Consider the following 20827-nt stretch of genomic DNA (forward strand, 5'->3'; position numbering starts at 1 on the left):
CGGTGTCTGCCTCCGGTGCCTCTGAAGGCAGCCCTGTGCCTGATTCCCATCCAGCTCCTCTACCCCTGGGCACAGCTGAGTAACCCAAGTGTGGGCACCTGGCCCCAGGGCAGGCAGTCTAGAGTGAGGAAGGGGCAAGAACACGTGAGCTGCCCTCATGAATTTGAACCAAGGAGGACTTCTTATAGAGCTGAAGGTGAGGAAGTTGCTGAGGAGTGAGAGGAAAAGGCAGCAGAGACACCAAGAAACCGTGACCCGACTGTGGCAGAGTCTGCTGATTGCCTCCCAGTATCCATTACTCCCAGTGCTGGCAAATGTTTAATAACGGGCTCTCCTGGCAGATTGGGATGGCAGGGTGGGGGGGTATACAGATTTGTAGTGTTTGCCAGTTTCTGTGGTGTCAGTACTCCCACTAAGGCGGTTTCAAATCATGTCAATGAATACGGAATTGGGGGAAAATTACATGCAGCTGGCTCTCATGAGCCTCTGTGAGCCAGCTCCAGAATACCACCGAATTATCCCCTTCTTCCCTTTACTAATAGGAAGCCCCATGTGCATTTCATCAGAGCATAAGTCCACGTGGTTAGAAACTACTTTCGCAGACTCCTTATACTGGCTATGGCCAGGTAAGTAAGATCTGATCAACAGACTGTGAGCAGTACATCCTATAAATGAATACAGATCATCCCTGCTCTCTCTTTCCTCCTTCCTGCAGGCTGGAATGTGGTCATGGGGCAGATGAGGATAACACAATAAACACAGCAGGAGCAGTGAGTTGGAAGGAACCTGGACCTCTGGGCAAGTTCATGGAGCAGAACTGCCTAACAACCCTGGGTCAGCCACTTACCTCTACACTGTTTTATGAGAGAGGTCAGTGTCAATGTGTATCTGATTTAAGACTTGTATTTTGGAGTCTCTTTATTATGGCAGCTTACCCTGATCACTAATTAATACTTAGCCCTAGGACTACCTGGGATTTGATTCATTTTGCGGTTATCTTTACCACATCCTCCCTTTTAAGATGTCCCCAGTGACACTATTTACAATAGCCAAGACATGGGAACAACCTAAATGTCCATCAACAGATGGATGGATAAAGACGATATGAGATATATGTATATATATATATATAATGGAATATAATGGAGTACTACTCAGCCATAAAAAGAATAAAGTAATGCCATTTGCAGCAACATGGATGGACCTAGAGGTTATCATACTAAATGAAGTAAGTCAGACAGAGAAAGATAAATATCATATGATATCGCTAATATGTGGAATCTAAAAAAAAGTGATACAAATGAACTTATTTACAATACAGAAACAGACTCACAGACACAGAAAACAAACTTATGGTTACCAAAGGGGAAGGGAGGGATAAATTAGGAATTTGGGAGTAACATAGACACATTACTATATATAAAATAGATAAACAACAAGGACCTACTGCATAGCACAAGGAACTATACTCAACATTTTGTAGTAACCTATTTGGGAAAAGAATCTGAAAAAGAATACACACACACACACACACACACACACACACACACACACACACTCATATATCTATATCTGAATCTCTGGGCTGTATACCTGAAACTAACACAACATTGTAAATCAGTTATACTTTAATAAAAAATAAATTAGTAAATTAAAAAAGATGTCCCAATGAGTCTGTCTATATTATAAGCAAAAGATTATTAGTTGGCATTGGCTGGGCTATGCAGCAGAAACCACCCCATAATCTCAATGGCTGACAAGAGCAAAGGTTGATTTCTCATGTTACATGACAGCTGCAGAGCAGTTGAGGTTCTGTTCTATGTGTCTTCACATTCTGTGTCTCAGACTGAAGGAGCAGCTCCTATAGTAGTCTAGAGACAGAAGGAAAAAATGCTACAGTTGAACCTTGCAATGGCTCTTAAAGCTTCTGCTGGGGTGTGGCATACATCACTTCTACTCATGTTCCATTGGCCAAAGGAAGCCAATGGCCCGGGCTGACACCAAGGGGACAGTGAGGTATACTCCCGCCCACCCCCCTCCCAGAGAGGCATTGCAAGTCTCATTGCAATGGGCAGACACGGATAATCCTCTTACTGAGAATCCAGCAAATAACTGGGAATAGTAATACAACTTATCACAAGAGCCTAAAGTGAAAAACATGCATTTATGTCAGGGCAGGTGCTGTCATTGCTCCCATTTTGCAGATGAGAAAACTGAGGCTTAGAGAGGATAGGGGCCACACAGTCATATAGTCTTACACTTGTTCTTAGAACTAGAAATTTCTGAGAAGCTCATCTCAGTTTTTCTTCTATGGGTCACATTGTTGTTAATAGAACCTGGTAGATAGTCTAGCATATCCTCTGCCTTCTATAGTCTATTTTGAGAAGCCAAGCTTAGGAGTCTGTGAAGAGCTCTCTCAAGCTCAGCATGTAGAAAGAGAAGAAAAGGCTGCGGATTATATAGTTAGGAGATTTGGGGGCTAGTCCAGGGCTCTGCTACTAAATCACTGTTCAACTCCAGAAAGTTATTTAATCTCTCTGGGTCTCAGTCATCTGTACACGGAAGAGCTCAGAGTGTGCAATTAATAAGGTTAATCTAACTCTCAGATGCTAATATCTAATTCCACTATTCCCAGTAGAACTTCAGTGGTCCCTCTTAAGAAGCCCTGATCTTTATTTAGAAACTACCTTGGAAGAGTCTCATCTATTTCATTCATTTATTCATCCATCCATCCATTCATTCACTCATTCATTCATCAAAGGTTTAGGGCATATCCTCTGTGCCAGGCTCTGCTCTATGCTGTGGAGGTGCAAAGATGAATCAGATCTAGTCTTTTGTCTCTGGGAGTTCACAGTCTATTAGAGGAGACAGATGGAGATACAGATAAGGGTAAAACCTGCATCAAGTGGTCCTTATTATAAAACAGGGTGGTCAGAGGTGTAAAGGAGGTGTACAAAGCCGCTGCACCAGGCCAGGGAGGAAGAGGCTTCCTCAGCCTAGGTGTGGTGCCCACATGGGCGGAGAAGAGCAGCAGAGAGGTGAACGTGATGCATTCAGATGGGGGCCTGTGGGACATGTGGGAAGGGGCGTCCAGCAGGCCATCGGATAGCTGAGTCTGAGGCTGGAGGAGCTGTAGGGTCAGGATGAGGATGGGCGGGGGTCATTCACAAGTAGCTGGTCATTGAAGCCATATGAGATCGTGATTTTCCTTTTGTACACAGTCCCTGAACTCCCGGTGGCCTGACCTCACAGGGTGGCCGCACACACCAACATTTCCTGGGGAGGGTCCTGCAGGGGTTTGACCTAAGCTGGGTGCAACTGTACAAGTCGGTCCTGATAGCAACAAACGTGCAGCGCCAATTCCGTTTTATGGCCTTGTCTGATGCCGGAACACGTAGAGGGGGCACCAGGTCATCCTCGGTGCAGCAGGGACATAAATCAGGCAGCACCCTGCTTCCTGAGGCCCCAGCCTGAAGACGGGGCCTGCCGATCTCTAACTGGGATCAATTACAGGCCATTCCTCTGCCTGCCCGAGCTCACGTCCACAGACCCGTGCAGGCCTGGCCAAGGAGGCCCTGCGGGACACAGCTCTTAGGTTGTGTCCGTGATAAGACACAGAGCTCTGACCTGGACAGGGCCCATGACAGAGAGCTATTTGCCTAAGTGAAGAAGGTCACAGTGATGAGAACAGAACAACAATCTCCAGCTTCAGTGCGTGCCATGCACTATGCCAGGCATTTTGTATGCATTCTGTCATTTTAACCTCGCAATAACCTTCTGAGGTAGGTTCTGTTGCTGACCTTATTTTACAGATGAGGAAACTGAGGCTCAGTGATTGAATGACTTGATCAGTAAGATTGAAGGCTTGGCTTCCACTTAGGAGGTGGTGGAGCCCCAACTTTAAACCCAAGTCTGTCTGCCTCCAGATTATGAGTTCTAAAGAAGGGCAGAGACAGCAGGCCTAGGCAGCCTGTCCTTTGAAGTCAAATAGAGTTGGATTCAAATTTTGGCTCTGCCGTGTCTTAACTGTGTGATATGAAGCAAGTTACTAAACTTCTGTAGCCTGGGTTTCCTCATCTGTAAAACAGGGAAATAGAACCTACCCTGTGACATTGTTATGGAGATTGAGAATTACGTATGTAAAGTATCTACAAAAGTGTTATAAGCGGTAGTGTTGTTCTCATCGTCATCGTCATCCTCATCCTTGCCTTTTACCTTTGCTCACCACATTCAGGTAGACGGAAGAGTGTGCACAGAGGCCTGCAGGCATGAGACAAGCAGCACACTTAGAGACCTGAAAGTGATCTGATATGGCTGAAAGTGAAGGGAGCAGTGAAGGAACTGATAATGGAGATTCAAAAAGTAGATAGAGGCTGGATCATGCAAGGGTGCCTTTGAAACCGTAATAAGAATTTAGGGCTTTATTCTGAGGTCAATTAGGAGCCACTGAAGAATTATAGGCAGGTAGAGGAGTGACATAGCTGATTTTGTTTCTCAGAGAGATGCTTTAGGCTGTCTTTAGGGAGATACTTTATTCTCCCTAGTACCCCAGTGCCTACAACAGTGCCTAGGACATAGTAGGTATTCAAAAATATTTGTTGAATAGAGAGCAGACTTGTGGTTGCCAAGGGGAAAGTGGGGTCGGGGAGGGATGCATTGGGAGTTTGGGATTAGCAGATGCAAACTATTATATACATGTATAAGTGAATCACTTTGCTGTATACCAGAAACTAACACAAGGTTGTAAATCAACTATACTTCAATGAAATAAATTTTAAAAATTTGTTGAATAAGCTTACTCAAAGTTACTATTTTATCCAGGCCTGCTTGAATATGAGAAAGAGGTGTGCACTCTTGCTAGCCCTGGGAAAGACGATGTATTTTAGGGATAGTTGTAGATGCTGTCTATGGAAAGCTAAGAGCAGAGACTGGAATGGGAAGATAATCCTGGATCCAGGTGGCTGTGTGTCCTCAGCAGACAGGAAGAAGAGGTCCTCACCGGTGCAATCTGCCTGCACCTCACATACCTGCTTCTTTCCTACCTGCTGGCGCCTCTCATTCTGAGTTTTGGCACATGGTCCATTGTAGCCTCACTGGCTCCCTCTACACTGTGAACTTTCCATCTTAGATCCTTTTAATAAGTGGCTCATGATTTGTTTCTTAGTTCAAATTTAAGACAGAGAATCTGATTGGTCTAAGCTCATCTTTTCATGCAGCATGAGTCCGAATGAGGGAAGTGTGAATACCTGAATAAAGTCAGGATTCTGTGAGATAAAAAGAAGGGAAGGGAGATAGTTGCTGGAAAGGCAGTCAGTAATGACCCCCACATTACACAATGATTTAACCACAAGTCGTGATAAGTGCTTTGAAGGAGAAGGACAGGGTGCTATAAGAGAGACTTAAGTTAGATTGGGGGTGAGGTAGGTTTTAGGAGGTCCGTGGATTGCCTGCTCTTGAGTCAATGCTATATTACTTCGAGTACAGGCTAAGCTGCTATAACAAAAACTTCCAAAATACAACAGCTTAAATGAGATGTGAGTTTATTTTTACTTACATGAAAAGCCCAGATCTGAGTAGTCCATGGCTGGTAGGACCAGATCTGTCCCAAGGAGTCATCTGGGACCGAGGTTGGTGGGTGGATGCTACTATCTTTAAAATGAGGCTCCCATTTCTGGGTCCACAGCACCAAGGGTAAGACCAAGAAGTTGTTGCATCACTTCTGCTCACATCCTGGTGACAAGAACTCATAATGCGACCCCTAGCCGTGGGGTGAGGGGGCTGCAGGGGAATGGAGAGTCCAGCGGGGCAGCCTTGCTCTCTGTTACAACTCTGGGGGGTGTTAAAAAAAAAAAGAAAGAGGAAAAGGAGCTCACTGGGGCAACTCAGAGTCTCTGCTTCGGGTACCCTGCCCTTGAGGGAGGAAATGGAGGCCTCAAATGGTACTAAATAGTTAAGTGCAATAGGGAAGGCCAGTAAGATGAGGACAGAAGATACACACTGGATTTGGCATTTGAGAACTTTGTATGGTCCCAGAAGGGCAGGGTTGAGGATGAGAAGTGAGGTTATGGAGTTAGAAGTATAAGACAACTCTTTTGAATAACTTGGAGGAGAAGGAAAGAAAAGAGAGGCAGAAACACATCCGACCCTCCGTATCCCCTAGTTCTGCATCCGCAGATAGAGGAACAACTGAATCACACCATTTTACGTAAAGAACTTGAGCATCCCCGCAGTTTGGTATCTGCGGGTTGGGGGAGGGTCCTGAAACCAATCCCCTTTGGATATCAAGGGATGACTGTAGCCAAATCTAAAACAAAGAACTGTTTGTTTGTTTGTTTTTTAAATTTATTTATTTATTTATTTATTTATCTATTTTTGGCTGTGTTGGGTCTTCGTTTCTGTGCGAGGGCTTTCTCTAGTTGCGGCGAGCGGGGGCCACTCTTCATCGCGGTGCGCGGGCCTCTCACTATCGTGGCCTCTCTTGCTGCGGAGCACAGGCTCCAGACGCGCAGGCTCAGTAGTTGTGGCTCACGGGCCTAGTCGCTCCGCGGCATGTGGGATCTTCCCAGACCAGGGCTCGAACCCGTGTCCCCTGCATTGGCAGGCAGATTCTCAACCACTGCGCCACCAGGGAAGCCCTGTTTGTTTTTAAGTTGGGAGAACTTTGATAATATTTACAAGCAGAAAATATTTTAAGTAGTAGAGGAGAATTTGAAGATGTGGGAAAGAGGAGTTAGCAGCCTGTATTAGGCAAGAGGCAGCTCTCAGAGCAGACAGGAGGGGCTGGGACCGAGAGCAAAGATGCAGAGATGAGCCTTGAGCAGAAAGAGAAACATTTCTTCTGAGATTAGCAGAAGGCGGTGAGGATGAATGGTGAAGTGGTTATACTGGGGGACATGGGGCGGGGGTAGCGTCCCACAGCTCCTGCCCCCCTGGCTCCATTTTCTCAGTAAACCAAGGGGAAGGTGTTCCTGGGGCAGAGGAGGTGTTGGAAACAAAACAACAGTCTCTCTAATGGGCCACCTCAGGACGCCAGAAGTCCTGCTGTGATTTCCCCTCTAAGGGAGCAGAACACCATGGAGGGGATCAGTGTCTCTCTCCTTTTACGAGTGAAAAGGCAAGGCTCAGTGTGAGAGGCCCAGGCATTGACCAGCAGTCCAGCAGATCATTAAGGGGTGGTCAGAGGCAGGCCCTGCCATGCGAGCATCTGCCCAAGTGATGTCCAAGGCAGAGCAGAGGAGGCAGCCTGAGTGGTGGCCTTGGCCGACGCAGAAGCATGCCTGAGACAATGCTGGGACTCTCAGTGATGCCAAGGGCAAAGTAATCTTGTGATGATTCTGAGCCTGGCAGTCGTCCAGGTTAGGGATGGCGCAGTACTGAGCTAGCAAAACGTGTGTCCAAATGACACTGTGTCCTCCTTCGTCCTTGCAAGCTGGTGAGGCCCTTGGGTGTCCAGGTTATGCTTATAACACAAAGGGAAGAGACCATTCTCCCCTGTTCTGCTTCCCACCACTGCATATTATCTAGGGAGCTCAGGGAACTGCTGGGTTTGAGGGGTCACAGGAAGGTCCAGGCACCAGATCAAAACATAAGAAGTAGACAAAAGCCCAACTGCTTTCATTTATTCACCCAGCGAATGACAGCCTGCTGTGCGTGCCGTGGCCAGCAATCAAGCAGGGGGCAGTGGCATTCCTCAGGCCCCGGGCAGCATGGCTGCAGGCATCACAGACAACAGCTGGATCTGGCAGGAGCAGCTGTGTAAATCCGGATCGGAAGGATAGGTCAGCTCGGCAGAAGAGTGTGGCAAGGGCCGAAGTCAGCAAGATTGCAGGGCTGCCATGGGGATACTCATTCCTGAACATAAGTGAGGTGTGTCCTGGGAACCAGTAGAACTTGGCAGGGATGCTTTGCAGGGATCTGGAGGTATTCTGATCACTCAAAACCACCTGCACAAATGCACACAGACCCTCGCCTCTCTTCCCCTCCGTCGGCAGCTGGGTTCCAGCAGCCGGTAGAGGCATCCTTCCACCTCACTCTTCCATCTTCTGGGACTTCATTGCCCAAGGGAGTGGGTCCTACATATTTCTAGGGAGTGACCTCCACATCTCAACAGGGAAGTGGGAAGAAGCTCTTCCCCACAGGAAGGTTTTGGATCCTGCCTTGGATAAGATCGGGTGAAGTAAGCCCCTTAAAGAGGGAAGGAGGCATCTGGGAGTCAAGGTTCCTGGGATCCAGAGAGAAAAAGGTAGTTCAGACAGAGGAACAGTATGAGAAAGAGCACAGAGGCGTGGTTGGAGATAGCACGTTGAAGGAGTTCCATGGGGTGGTAGCAAAAGAGGCACCTGGTGGAGGATGGGGCTGGAGAGGAGGCCAGGGACCAGCTTATGCTGCAAGGTGTCACATGTGAGGCTGCCTGCTGTTGGAAGGAGTCAGAGCCTGGCCTGAGATGACACCCACCTCAGAAGGACTTGTCACTGGAGTCATGAGATGTGTAGTAGCTTGGGATGTCTACTGACTAATGATCCACTTCTGTAGATGGCTTTCCAGCATACACAATGCTTGCACGATTTCCTAGAGTTGTAGCTATCTACTGCTGCAAAACATACCAACCCCAAATAGCAACACTGGTTTCGTTCACAAACGTGCAGTTTGGGCAGGGCTCGGCAGGACCTGCTCTCTCTGCTCCACTTGGCATCAGCTGGGTCACCTGGGATCCTCTGAAGGCTCTGTCACTCACGTCTCTGGCAGTGGATGCTGGGACCTCAGTGGAGACTGTGAGTTGGAACCTCTCTGTGACCTCGCCTTGTGGCCTGGGAGTTTTCACAACATCGTGTCTGGGTTCCAAGGGTGAGTGTCCTCAGAGACAAGCAGAAGATTTGCTAACTTTGCCTTGGGAGTCAGATTCCAGTACTTCTTCTGCACTCCACTTGTTAGCAACTGGGTACTAAGGTCGGCCCAGCTGCAAAGGGAGAGGAATGAGACTCCACCTTTGGTTAGGAGGAGTGTCAAAAAATTGTGGACATGTTTTAAAAATATTGGTTTGGCCAAAAATTTCTTTTGGGTTTTCCTGTAATATCCTATGGAAAAACTCGAACGAACATTTCGGCCAACCCAATACCACACCCTGGAAGTAAGTCTGATTAGGTCTACATTCCAGGTTCTACATTAGGTCTACATTAGGTCTAAACTGTGGGTGACTTGCCAAGACCACACAGCCACCAAGAGACAGAACCAGGTTTAACCGTGTCATACTTACTCACATAAATCGAGTGCCTTCTACATCTAGCACTTTACATCATTTGACATCGTCACTAGGATATATAATAGTCATTTTTAGAAATAGATCTTCATTGGAGTATAACTGCTTCACAACACTGCACTAGCCTCTGTTGCACAACAAAATGAATCAGCCATATGCATACACACATCCCCATGTCCCCTCCCACCCTCCCTATCCCACCCCTCTAGATCGTCGCAAATCACCGACCTGATCTCCCTGTGCTATGCTGCTGCTTCCCACTAGCTATCTATTTTACAATTGATAGTGTATATATGTCGATGCTACTCTAACTTTGCCCCAGCTTCCCCCTCCCCCAACCCACGTGTCCTCAAGTACATTCTCTATGTCTACATCTTTATTCCTGCCCTGCCACCAGGTTCATTAGTACCAATTTTTTTTTTTTAGATTCCATATATATGCATACAGTATTTTTCTCTTTCTGACTTACTTCACTCTGTGTGACAGACTCTAGGTCCATCCACCTCACTGCAAATAACTCAATTTCATTTCTTTTTATGGCTGAGTAATATTCCATTGTATACATGTGCCATGTCTTCTTTATCCATTCATCTGTCGATGGACACTTAGGTTGCTTCCATGTCCTGGCTATTGTAAATAGTGCTGCAGTGAACATTGTGGTACATGTCTCTTTTTGAGTTATAGTTTTCTAAGGGTATATGCCCAGTAGTGGGATTGCTGGGTCATTTTTTAGTTTTTTGGTTTTTTAAGGAACCTTCATACTGTTCTCCATTGTGGTTGTATCAACTTACATTCCCACCAACAGTGCAGGAGGGTTCCCTTTTCACCACACCCTTTCCAGCATTTATTGTTTCTAGATTTTTTCTAGATGGCCATTCTGACTGGTTTGAGGTGATACCTCATTGTAGTTTTGATTTGCATTTCTCTAATAATTAGTGATATTGAGCATCTTTTCATGTGCCTTGTGGCCATTTGTATGTCTTCTTTGGTGAAATGTCTGTTTAGGTCTTCTGCCCCCTTTTTAATTGGATTGTTCGTTTTTTCAATATTGAGCTCCATGAGCTGTTTGTATATTTTGGAGATTAATCCTTTGTCCATTGTTTCATTGGCAAATATTTTCTCCCACTCTGAGGGTTGTTTTTTCGTCTTGTTTATGGTTTCCTTTGCTGTGCAAAAGCTTTTAAGTTTCATTAGGTCCCATTTGTTTATTTTTGTTTTTATTTTCATTGCTCTAGGAGGTGGGTCAAAAAAGATCTTGTTGTGGTTTATGTCAAAGAGTGTTTTTCCTATGTTTTCCTCTAAGAGTTTTATAGTGTCTGGTCTTACATTTACGTCTTTAATCCATTTGGAGTTTATTTTTGTGTATGGTGTTAGGGAGTGTTCTAAATTCATTCTTTTACATGTAGCTGTCCAGTTTTCCTAGCACCACTTATTGAAGAGGCTGTCCTTTCTCCATTGTATGTTCTTGCCTCCTTTGTCATAAATTAGGTACCCATATGTGCGTGGGTTTATCTCTGGGCTTTCTATCCTGTTCCATTGATCTATGTTTCTGTTTTTATGCCAGTACCATATTGTCTTGATTGCTGTAGCTTTGTAGTATAGTCTGAAGTCAGGGAGCCTGATTCCTCCAGCTCTGTTTTTCTTTCTCAAGATTGCTTTGGCTATTCGGGGTCTTTTGTGTTTCCATACGACTTGTAAAATTTTTTTGTTCTAATTCTGTGAAGAATGCCATTGGTAATTTGATAGGGATTGAACTGAATCTGTAGATTGCTTTGGGTGGTATAGTCATTTTCACAATATTGATCCTTCCAATCCAAGAACATGGTATATTTCTGCATCTGTTTATGTCATCTTTGATTTCTTTCATCAGTGTTTTATAGTTTTCTGAGCACAATTCTTTTGTCTCCCTAGGTAGGTTTATTCCTAGGTATTTTATTCTTTTTGTTGTGATGGTAAATGGGATTGTTTCCTTAATTTCTCTTTCAGATTTTTCATTGTTAGTGTATAGGAATGCCAGAGATTCCTGTGCATTAATTTTGTATCCTGCAACCTTACCAAATTCATTGATTAGTTCTAGTAGTTTTCTGGTGGCATCTTTAGGATTTTCTATGTATAGTATCATGTCATCTGCAAACAATCACAGTTTTACTTCTTCTTTTCCAATTTGTATTCCTTTTATTTCTTTTTCTTCTCTGATTGCTGTGGCTAGGATTTCCAAAACTATGTTGAATAAGAATGGCAAGAGTGGACATCCTTGTCTTGTTCCTGATCTTAGTGGAAATGTTTTCAGTTTTTCACCATTGAGTATGATGTTTGCTGTGGGTTTGTCATATGTGGCCTTTATTATGTTGAGGTAGGTTCCCTCTATGCCCATTTTCTGGAGAGTTTTTATGATAAATGGTGTTGATTTTTGTCAAAAGCTGTTTCTGCATCTATTGAGATGATCATATGGTTTTTTCCCCTTAATTTGTTAATATGGTGTATCACATTGATTGATTTACGTATGTTGAAGAATTCTTGCATCCCTGAGATAAATCCCACTTGATCATGGTGTATGATCCTTTTAATATATTGTTGGATTCTGTTTGCTAGTATTTTGTTCAGGATTTTTGCATATGTTCATCAGTGATATTGGTCTATAATTTTCTTTTTCTGTGATATCTTTTTCTGGTTTTGGTATCAGGGTGATGGTGGCTTCGTAGAATGAATTTGGAAGTGTTCCTCCCTCTGCAATTTTTTGGAAGAGTTTGAGAAGGATGGGTGTTACCTCTTCTCTAAATATTTGATAGAATTCGTGTGTGAAGGCATCTGGTCCTGGACTTTTGTTTGTTGGAAGATTTTTAATTACAGCTTCAATTTCATTACTGTAATAGGTCTGTTTATATTTTCTAATTCTTCCTGGTTCAGTCTTGGAAAATTGTACCTTTCCAAGAATTTGTCCATTTCTTTGTGGTTGTCCATTTTATTGGCATATAGTTGTTTGTAGTAGCCTCTTATAATCCTTTATATTTCTGTGATGTCAGTTGTGATTTCTCCTTTTTCATTTCTAATTTTATTGATTTGAGTCCTCTCCCTTTTTTTCTTGATGAGCCTGGCTAAGGGTTTATTAATTTTGTTTATCTTCTTAAAGAACAGCTTTTAGCTTTATTGATCTTTGCTACTGTTTTCTTCATTTCTATTTCATTTATTTCTGCTCTGATCTTTATTATTTCTTTCCTTCTACTGACTTTGGGTTTTCTTTGTTCTTTCTCTAGTTGCTTTAGATGTAGGGTTAGATTGTTTATTTGAGTTTTTCTTGTTTCTTGAGGTGAGATTGAATTACTATAAACTTCCCTCTCAGAACTGCTTTTGCTGCATCCCATAGGTTTGGGGTTGTCATGTTTTCATTGTCATTTGTTTCTATGTAGTTTTAAAATTTCTTCTTTGCTTTCTTCAGTGATCTCTTGGTTATTTAGTAGTGCACTGTTTAGCCTCCATATATTTATGTTTTTTACAGCTTTTTTTCCTGTAATTGATTTCCAGTCTCATAGTGTTGTGGTCAGAAAATATGCTTGATACAATTTCAATTTTCTTAAATTTTCCAAGGCTTGATTTGTGACCCAAGATGTGATCTATCCTGGAGAATGTTCCGTGTGCACTTGAGAGAAAGTGTATTCTGCCACTTCTGGGTGGAATGCTCTACAAATATCAATTAAATCTATCTGGTCTACTGTGTCATTTAAAGCTTGTGTTTCCTTATTTATTTTCTATTTAGATGATCTGTCCATTGGTGTAAGTGGGGTGTTAAAGTCCCCTACTATTATTGTGTTACTGTCAATTTCCCCTTTCATGGTTGTTAGCATTTGCCTTACATATTGAAGTGCTCCTATGTTGGGTGCATAAACATTTATAATTGTTATATCTTCTTCTTGGATTGATCCCTTGATCATTATGTAGTGTCCTTCCTTATCTCTTGTAACAGTCTTTATTTTAAAGTCTATTTTATCTGATACGAGTATTGCTACTCCAGCTTTCTTTTGATTTCCATTTGCACAGAATATCTTTTTCCATTCCTTCACTTTCAGTCTGTATGTGTCCCTAGATCTGAAGTGGGTCTCCTGTAGACAGCACATATCTGGGTCTTGTTTTTGTATCCATTTAGCCAGTCTGTGTCTTTTGGTTGGGGCATTTAATCCATTTACGTTCAAGGTTATTATAGATATGTATGTTCCTATTACTATTTTTTAAATTGTTTTGGGTTTGTTTTTGTGGGTCTTTTTCTTCTCTTGTGTTTCCCACCTAGAGAAGTTTCTTTAGCATTTGTTGTAAAGCTGGTTTGGTGGTGCTGAATTCTCTTAGCTTTCGCTTGTCTGAAAAGCTTTTTTAAAAAAAAATTAATTAATTAATTAATTTATTTATTTATTTTTGGCTGTGTTGGGTCTTCGTTTCTGTGCGAGGGCTTTCTCTAGTTGCTGCGAGCAGGGGCCACTCTTCATCGCAGTGCGTGGGCCTCTCACTGTCGTGGCCTCCCTTGTTGCGGAGCACAAGCTCCAGACGTGCAGGCTCAGTAGTTGTGGCTCACAGGCCTAGTTGCTCCGCGGCATGTGGGATCTTCCCAGACCAGGGCTCGAACCCGTGTCCCCTGCATTGGTAGGCAGATTCTCAACCATTGCGCCACCAGGGAAACCCCTGAAAAGCTTTTGATTTCTCTGTCAAATCTGAATGAGATCCTTGCTGGGTAGAGTAATCTTGGTTGTAGGTTTTTGTCTTTCATCACTTTAAGTATATCCTGCCACTCCCTTATGGCCTGCAGAGTTTCTGCTGAAAAGTCAGCTGATAACCTTATGGGGTTTCCTTTGTATGTTATTTTTTGTTTTTCCCTTGCTGCTTTTAATGTTTTTTCTTTGAATTTAATTTTGGTTAATTTGATTAATATGTGTCTTGGTGTGTTTCTCCTGGTGTTTATCCTGGATGGGACTCTCTGTGCTTCCTGAACTTGGGTACTATTTCCTTTCCCATGTTAGGGAAGTTTTCCACTATAATCTCTTCAAATATTTCCTCAGACCCTTTCTTTTTCTCTTCTTCTTCTGGAACCCCTATAATTCGAATGTTGGTGCATTCAGTGTTGTCCCAGAGGTCTCTGAGATCGTCTTCAATTCTTTTCATTCTTTTTTCTTTATTCTGCTCCTCAGCAGTTATTTCCACCATTCTGTCTTCCAGCTCACTTATTCGTTCTTCTGCCTCAGTTATTCTGTTTTTGATTCCTTCTAGTGTATTTTTCATTTCAGTTATTGTGTTGTTCATCTCTGTTTGTTTGCTCTTTAGTTCTTCTAGATCTTTGCTAAACATTTCTTGTATTTTCTCAATCCGTGCCTACAATCTATTTCCAAGATTCTGGATCATCTTTACTATCATTATTATGAATTCTTTTTCAGGTAGATTGCCTATTTCCTCTTCATTTATTTGGTCTTGTAGGTTTTTACCTTGCTCCTTCATCTGTGACATATTCTTTTGCTGTCTCTCTCTCTCTCTTTTTTTTTTAATGAGTGGGATTGTGTTCCTGTCTTACTGGTTGTTTGGCCTGAGGCTTCCAACACTGGAGTTTGTAGGCTGTTGGGTAGAGCTGGGTCTTGGTGCTGGGATGAGGACCTCCGGGAGACCTCATTCCGATGAATATTCCCTGGGGTCTGAGGTTCTATGTTAGTCCAGTGGTTCAGACTCGGAACTCCCACTGCAGGAGCTTTGGCCCAACCCCCAGCTCATGAACCAAGATCCTGCAAGCTGTGTGGAGCAGTAGAAAGAAAAAAGGGGAGAACAATAGCAAAGTAAAAAATAAAATTAGACTGGGAAACTAACAGATATGTTAGAAACAATATAAAAATAAAAATATAGATGAAACAACAGCCAGAAGGTAAAACAGAACCACAATAGTAAAAAAGAGGAGGAGAAAAAAAAAAGAAAAAGGTGGAAAAGGCCTTGGCTATGGAGGGCGGGGCCTAAGCAGGAGTGGGGGTTGGGTGGTGGGTGGGGCCTATGTTTAGGACCCACAGGTCTGGAAAAGGCCCTGGGGGGTGTGGAGGGTGGGGCTTAGGCTCAATGGAACAGAAGGGGCCCAGGTGTGCCTCCCACCTCTGGTCTCAGAGGGCAGGGACCCCACCTGGGAGCTCAGTAGGTTTCCTGGGCTCGAGTAGGCAGGGCCAATGCCCTCCGCTCCTCTCCTGCCTGCTCCTCCGGTCCTGGAGGGCCCCTCCTATTCTCCCCCACCCTGCCTCCCTCCTATGGCCCCAGGACCCACGCGGCCCAGATGGGGCCTCTGAAGGCATAGGACCTGGCCCAAGAGCTGGGCAGACTTCTCTGCTGATTGGGTAGGGGATACGCTGGGCGTGCTCCTCCCTGATCTGAGCCCCCAAGGGTCCATCCAGGTGTGGAAACACCTGCCACCTCTCAGCTGCCCCTCAGGGGTGCCAGTCCTGTCTGGCCTCTACTTTTCCTCCCCCTCAGTCCCCCCACGTCCTACCAGTTCACTTGGGAGTTCCTCCCGTCACCTTGGGCGTTGAAGTCCCCCACCAGCGTCCCATGGGTGCCCTAGTTGTGGGGAGACGTGAACTTCGCGTCTTCCCACACCACCATCTTGACTCTGCCCCTATAATAATCATTTTAAACTTAACATTTCCAAAGTCAAATTCCTAATTTTCTTAAACCCATTCTCCCACAGTCTTGGCGTCATCCTTGATTTCTCTTTCTCCCACATCCCACGTGAAACCCATCAGTTCATGTTTTAAGTTCTGTCTTCAAAATACATCCAGAATCTACCCATGTTTTTCCCCATGGTGGTCCAAGCCAACATGACCTCTCACCTGAGTTACTGCAATATCTCCTTGCTTGTTTTTATGCTCTGGTCTCACCCACTGAGAGCCCTAGCCATTCTGGTCTCAACATAGCAGCCTCAATGATTCTTTAATAGTATAAGTCAGATTATGTCACTCTTCTTATGAAAACCCTGTAATGACCCTGCATCTCACTCAGAGTAGCCAAAGTCCTTACAACGACCTCTCTGACCTCATCTTCTACAAACTCTCCTGGCTTTTTCCCCCTCAGTCTCCTTGGCTTCCTGCTTTTCTTCTAACAGGCCAGGCAAGCTCCCACTCCAGGGCCTTTGCACTTGCTCTTCCCTCTGCCTAGAGTGCCCTTCTCCAGGGAGCTGCATGTGCAAATGTGCTCAAATGTCACCTCCTTGGAGAGGTCTTCCTGGTCCACCCTATTTAAAATTGCAGCTTCCTCCCCACCCCTGCTTCTCTCTAATCTCCTTTATTGCTTTTTTTTTCTCCCTAGAACTCATTATTATAATACATACTATATATTTACTTTAAAAAGTGTCTTTTCTCTCCACAACTCAGGGGTTTTATGTTTTGTTCACTGCTTATTCCCTAACACTTAGAATGATTATTCTTATTCCCTAACAGCCTTATTCTTATTCCCTAACAGTTTAGCACAGAGTAGGCTATCACTTGTTGGATGAATAAATGAAAACTACTATTGTGCTTCTGGCAACTTCTCTTTATCTTTGTAAAAGCCATGTTTGGTGTGTTTTGTTGCTCTAGTAATGTAGCTTTTATTGTTTCAACATGATCTTGTTTAATCTCACTTAATAATTTGGTCTTCAATGCTATTTTGTTTTCTCCTCCTCTTCCGCCTCCTTTTCGTTCTTCTTCTTACCAAGTTATGGTCTTTTTCTCCCCCCATTGTTGGAAAGACTTCGAAGTGTTTCTTTTTGTTTTAGGTTGCAAGGCATATTATCTGCTAAGAAAATAGGATGGGAGAACAGAGCTTCTAGGTGGCCTAGGAAAATTGTTTTGTCTCAGGCAAAAAGTTCCTACGGTGGTGACTCATATGCAAAGTGATTAGTATTGTAGCATTAACTTATGATTAGTAAAAATACACACACACACACACACACACACACACACACACCTTCCAAGGTCAGGTAGAGCTTACTAGGCAAAGGGAACAGTTATTGCAAAAGCCCTTGGGTGGAGGTGGGCCTGGCCCTTCTGATGAACAGAGAGAAGGCCAAGTGTGGCTGGAAGAGGGAGAGAGAGGAAGAGGAAGAAAGACAGTTGTGTGTGTGATACCTGAGGATGGCGGTGAGGCAGACAGGGCCAGCTCAGGGAGGACATTGTAGGTCAGAGTAAGACATTAAATTTTTATTCTAAATGTGATGGGAAGCCATGGAAGGGCTTAAGCAGGAGAGTGATGTGATGGGTTTGTATTTTTAAAAGCTCACTCTGGATTCTGTGTGGAAAATAGATTGCAGGGGGCAGGAGTGAAAGCAGAGAGGCAAGTCAGGATGCCATTGCCATCATCTAGGTGGGAGACAATGGCCATGTGATCTAGGAGCCTAGCGATGGAGATGGAGAGAAACAGGCAGATTCAGGATGGGTTCTGATGTGACTTCCACAGGGCTAGCTGTGGGGGGCAGTGGGGGAGCAAAGAGAAGAATCAGGAATGACTTTCAGGTTTGTAGATTGAGCAACTAAGTGGATGGTGTCCTGTTGTGTACTGAAACATCGCCTGAAATGGAGATACCTGGAGGGGAGCTGGTTTTGGGGCAGGCAGAGCAGGGCAGGAAATCAAGAGTTTGCTTTGGCTAAGTTGTTTCAATTGCTTGTTTGACCTCCAAATGAAGATGACAAATAGGCAATTGGATACAAGAGTCCGGAGCTGGGGAGAGAAGTCAGCGGTGGTGATAGAGATTTGTAAACTCATCGGCAAATAGATGATATTTAAAAACCGTGAGACTGGATGAAATCATGTAGGGAGAGAGTACAGAGGAGAGAAGGGAGCTTGGGAGTCCCTGGGAACAAGCCCTCGTTAGACAAACAGGAGCCTGGGGAGAGCAGGTCTCCCAGGGCTGGGGCTCCAGATCGGGGGTCCAGTGGAGCAGACAAAGGTGATAAGTGACAACCATATGAATTGGTGGAATATGTAAGAATTCTCAGAGATCCTTGGGAAAGGGAACTCTGTAAGAGACCGGATTTCCTGAAGTCTTGCAGACTGAGGGTTCAGTTTATTGCTGCTTATGCATTAAAAGGAAGTGTGACCTGCTAGCAGGAGAAACAAGAGGATGTCTGGATCACTCCTCTTTTCATGGGCTTGTCACTCCCACCTACCATGAGCCTCCCAAGGGCAGGTGCCCTGACTCCTTTGCCTCTGTACCCTGTGCCCTGCTCAGAATAGCTGCGGCTTGAATGAGGGAATAGAATGAATAACAGGCCTTGTACAAATTGTCCAAAAAGGAGACTGTCTAAATAATGAGATCTGCAAGCCAACAGGAAAGGGGACACTGAGAAACCAGGACCAGTGGCTCCTTACAGCCCAGCCTGCAAGCCTTCTTCGGCCATGGAACAGTAGCACGCTTTGCTGCTCCTCCCGAGCAAGAGAATATTTGCTTCCCTCTCCAGAACGGTGGAGAAACCCATCCATCCCCAAGCATAGCATCCTGCAGGCTCACCACATAGACAGGGAACATATGGAGCAGGATTTCTCAGAAGTCCCCAAGGAAGGAAGATGGTGGTTTCTCCTCCCTCTGAGCTCCCTCAGTGGATCCTGATGGATGGGCAGGGGTGGGTGGGAGGCGGATCATCAAAACCAGTAGTGGGAAGGGACCTTGAGCAGATGTGGTTGGTGGTGGGAGTGGTGGGATGGGGTAAACTAGAGCAGGGAGGGTGGAGCTTCTGCCCCCTCCAAAGCTGACCTTTGGTTTAGTTCAGCCGGGAGTTCCCTTGGGATGGGGTGGCCTCATCAGCCATGAGAGCATAGAAGCAGAGATATCTGTTTAGGAGGAAGAGGAAAGTTGAAGTAGAGATGAGAGAGAAACTTCTGGAAGTTCTCTGATGGTTCTACTTCCTGACTTAAGGCTTTCCCCAGGCCCAGCTGATTTAGGGTTCAATGAGATACCCCTACATCCTCCCAACAAATTGTGCCTGGGGTAGTCTGAGATGATTTTTGTTCCTGAACACAAACAGAACCTCCACCAAGACAACAGAGTAGCCCAGGCCACTCTTGGCCTGGCCTCTTTCACTTTCCCAGAAGGGCTGGTGCTGCGGCAGGACTACAGGGAACTCTTCTCCGAAAGTTCCGTCCAGCTGCCCCTGGCTGGGTTCCCATTTGTTCTGTGTATCAGTGAAAATATCTCCTCATCCTGTAACCCTTGTTTAGACTCCACTGTCTGTCCTTGTGATGTTTGGAATAACAGGAAACAAGGGCATCCTTCACTCAAGGCTGTCTGGGAATTACACCTGAAAACACCAAAGCCACAAAGGCAATTACAACAAAGGAACTCACAGCCAAACCCCAACTGTCCCCTGGAAACCCAAATGGGGAAGTAATAACTAGGACATTCTCACCTTTGACAGAGGAAGAAACTAACTACCCTGGGGACCTTGGACGGGCCACTGAACTTCCTTGGGCCACAGTTCTCCATCTGGAGAATGTTGGTGGGGTTGGGAAAGCACACACAAACTGGGTCATGAGGATGAAAAGAGAGCATAGTGTCTGGCACATAGTATCTTCTCAATAAATGTTAATCTTCTTCCTACTAAAAGGGATTCTGGATAGGCAAAAAAAAGGGGAGTCTGGGAAATAAAATACTTCCAGGTTTATATTGTTTGAAGTGCTTCTCAGTATGCCTGGCATATAGGAAGGTGTAAAAAATGGTAGCTATCTGTTTAATGTCAGGACAAGAACTGAAGCAAACTCAGGAGAGCCAAAGCCATTTGATTTGGTGGTGGTGGAGCTGGGGGTCAACTCTTTCTTCTTTTTGTTTAGAATTCTAGTGATGTTACCTGAATGTGGTTATGCGATAAAATCGCTGAAAATTTGTTTGATTAAAGATTATATTTGCTGACCAGTTAACAACCCACAGAGAAGGCAATCACTTGGGTTTGTCAGAAGTCCGTCCTGCAGGAGGACAGGAGTGCCTAGGCAGAGGTGGGAAGGAAAAGGAGGTGGTGGAGATGCGATCGAGGGAAAGTATGGGGAGTAAGGGTCTGCTGAGCTTGGAGGCAGGAGAGATGGGTGAATGGAGAGAGAAAGGAGAAAGCCCCTCCAGAAAGTGGCCCCCTGATGAGGGCAAAGGCATCTATTTTATTTTACGCCATCCCACATTATTTCATTTCATTTATTTATTTGCAAAGCTGGTTTCTCAGCTCTCTTTATTCCCAGAGCACTTCTCTGGGCAGCACTAGCCAGACAACAGCATGAGAACTGAGGTCTGACTTCAGGCTCCTTCCATAAACTCCTCACATCCCAGCGCAGGGAAGGGAAGCTGAGATCCCTGTCCTAAATGTGTGTAGGGTACAGTGGGCCAGGAGGATAGCAGGAGGGGTCTTCTGGACTCCAAGAGCTTCACTTCACTTCCCACGGTCGGGAGTGAAGGCTGCTTGTTGTCACTAACACTCCATCTCGACCTGTCTCGACCATGACCCTGGGTGCTGATCCCAGCTCTGCCATCTGCCCTCTGTTTGGCCCTGGAAAATCCCCTTCTTCTTTCCGGGTCTCAGTTTCCCCATCTGAAAAGGGAGGTGTTGGACT

At 44.8% G+C, this 20827-nt stretch overlaps 1 pseudogene; it reads left to right on the forward strand.

The window, feature by feature from the left end:
- The first annotated feature begins 618 nt into the window (after window positions 1–618).
- The window catches only part of LOC118895477, a 33593-nt pseudogene continuing 13384 nt past the window's right edge, over window positions 619–20827 (forward strand).

The sequence above is a fragment of the Balaenoptera musculus genome, chromosome 1 (assembly GCF_009873245.2).
Source record: "Balaenoptera musculus isolate JJ_BM4_2016_0621 chromosome 1, mBalMus1.pri.v3, whole genome shotgun sequence".
Taxonomy (NCBI): Eukaryota; Metazoa; Chordata; class Mammalia; order Artiodactyla; family Balaenopteridae; genus Balaenoptera; species Balaenoptera musculus.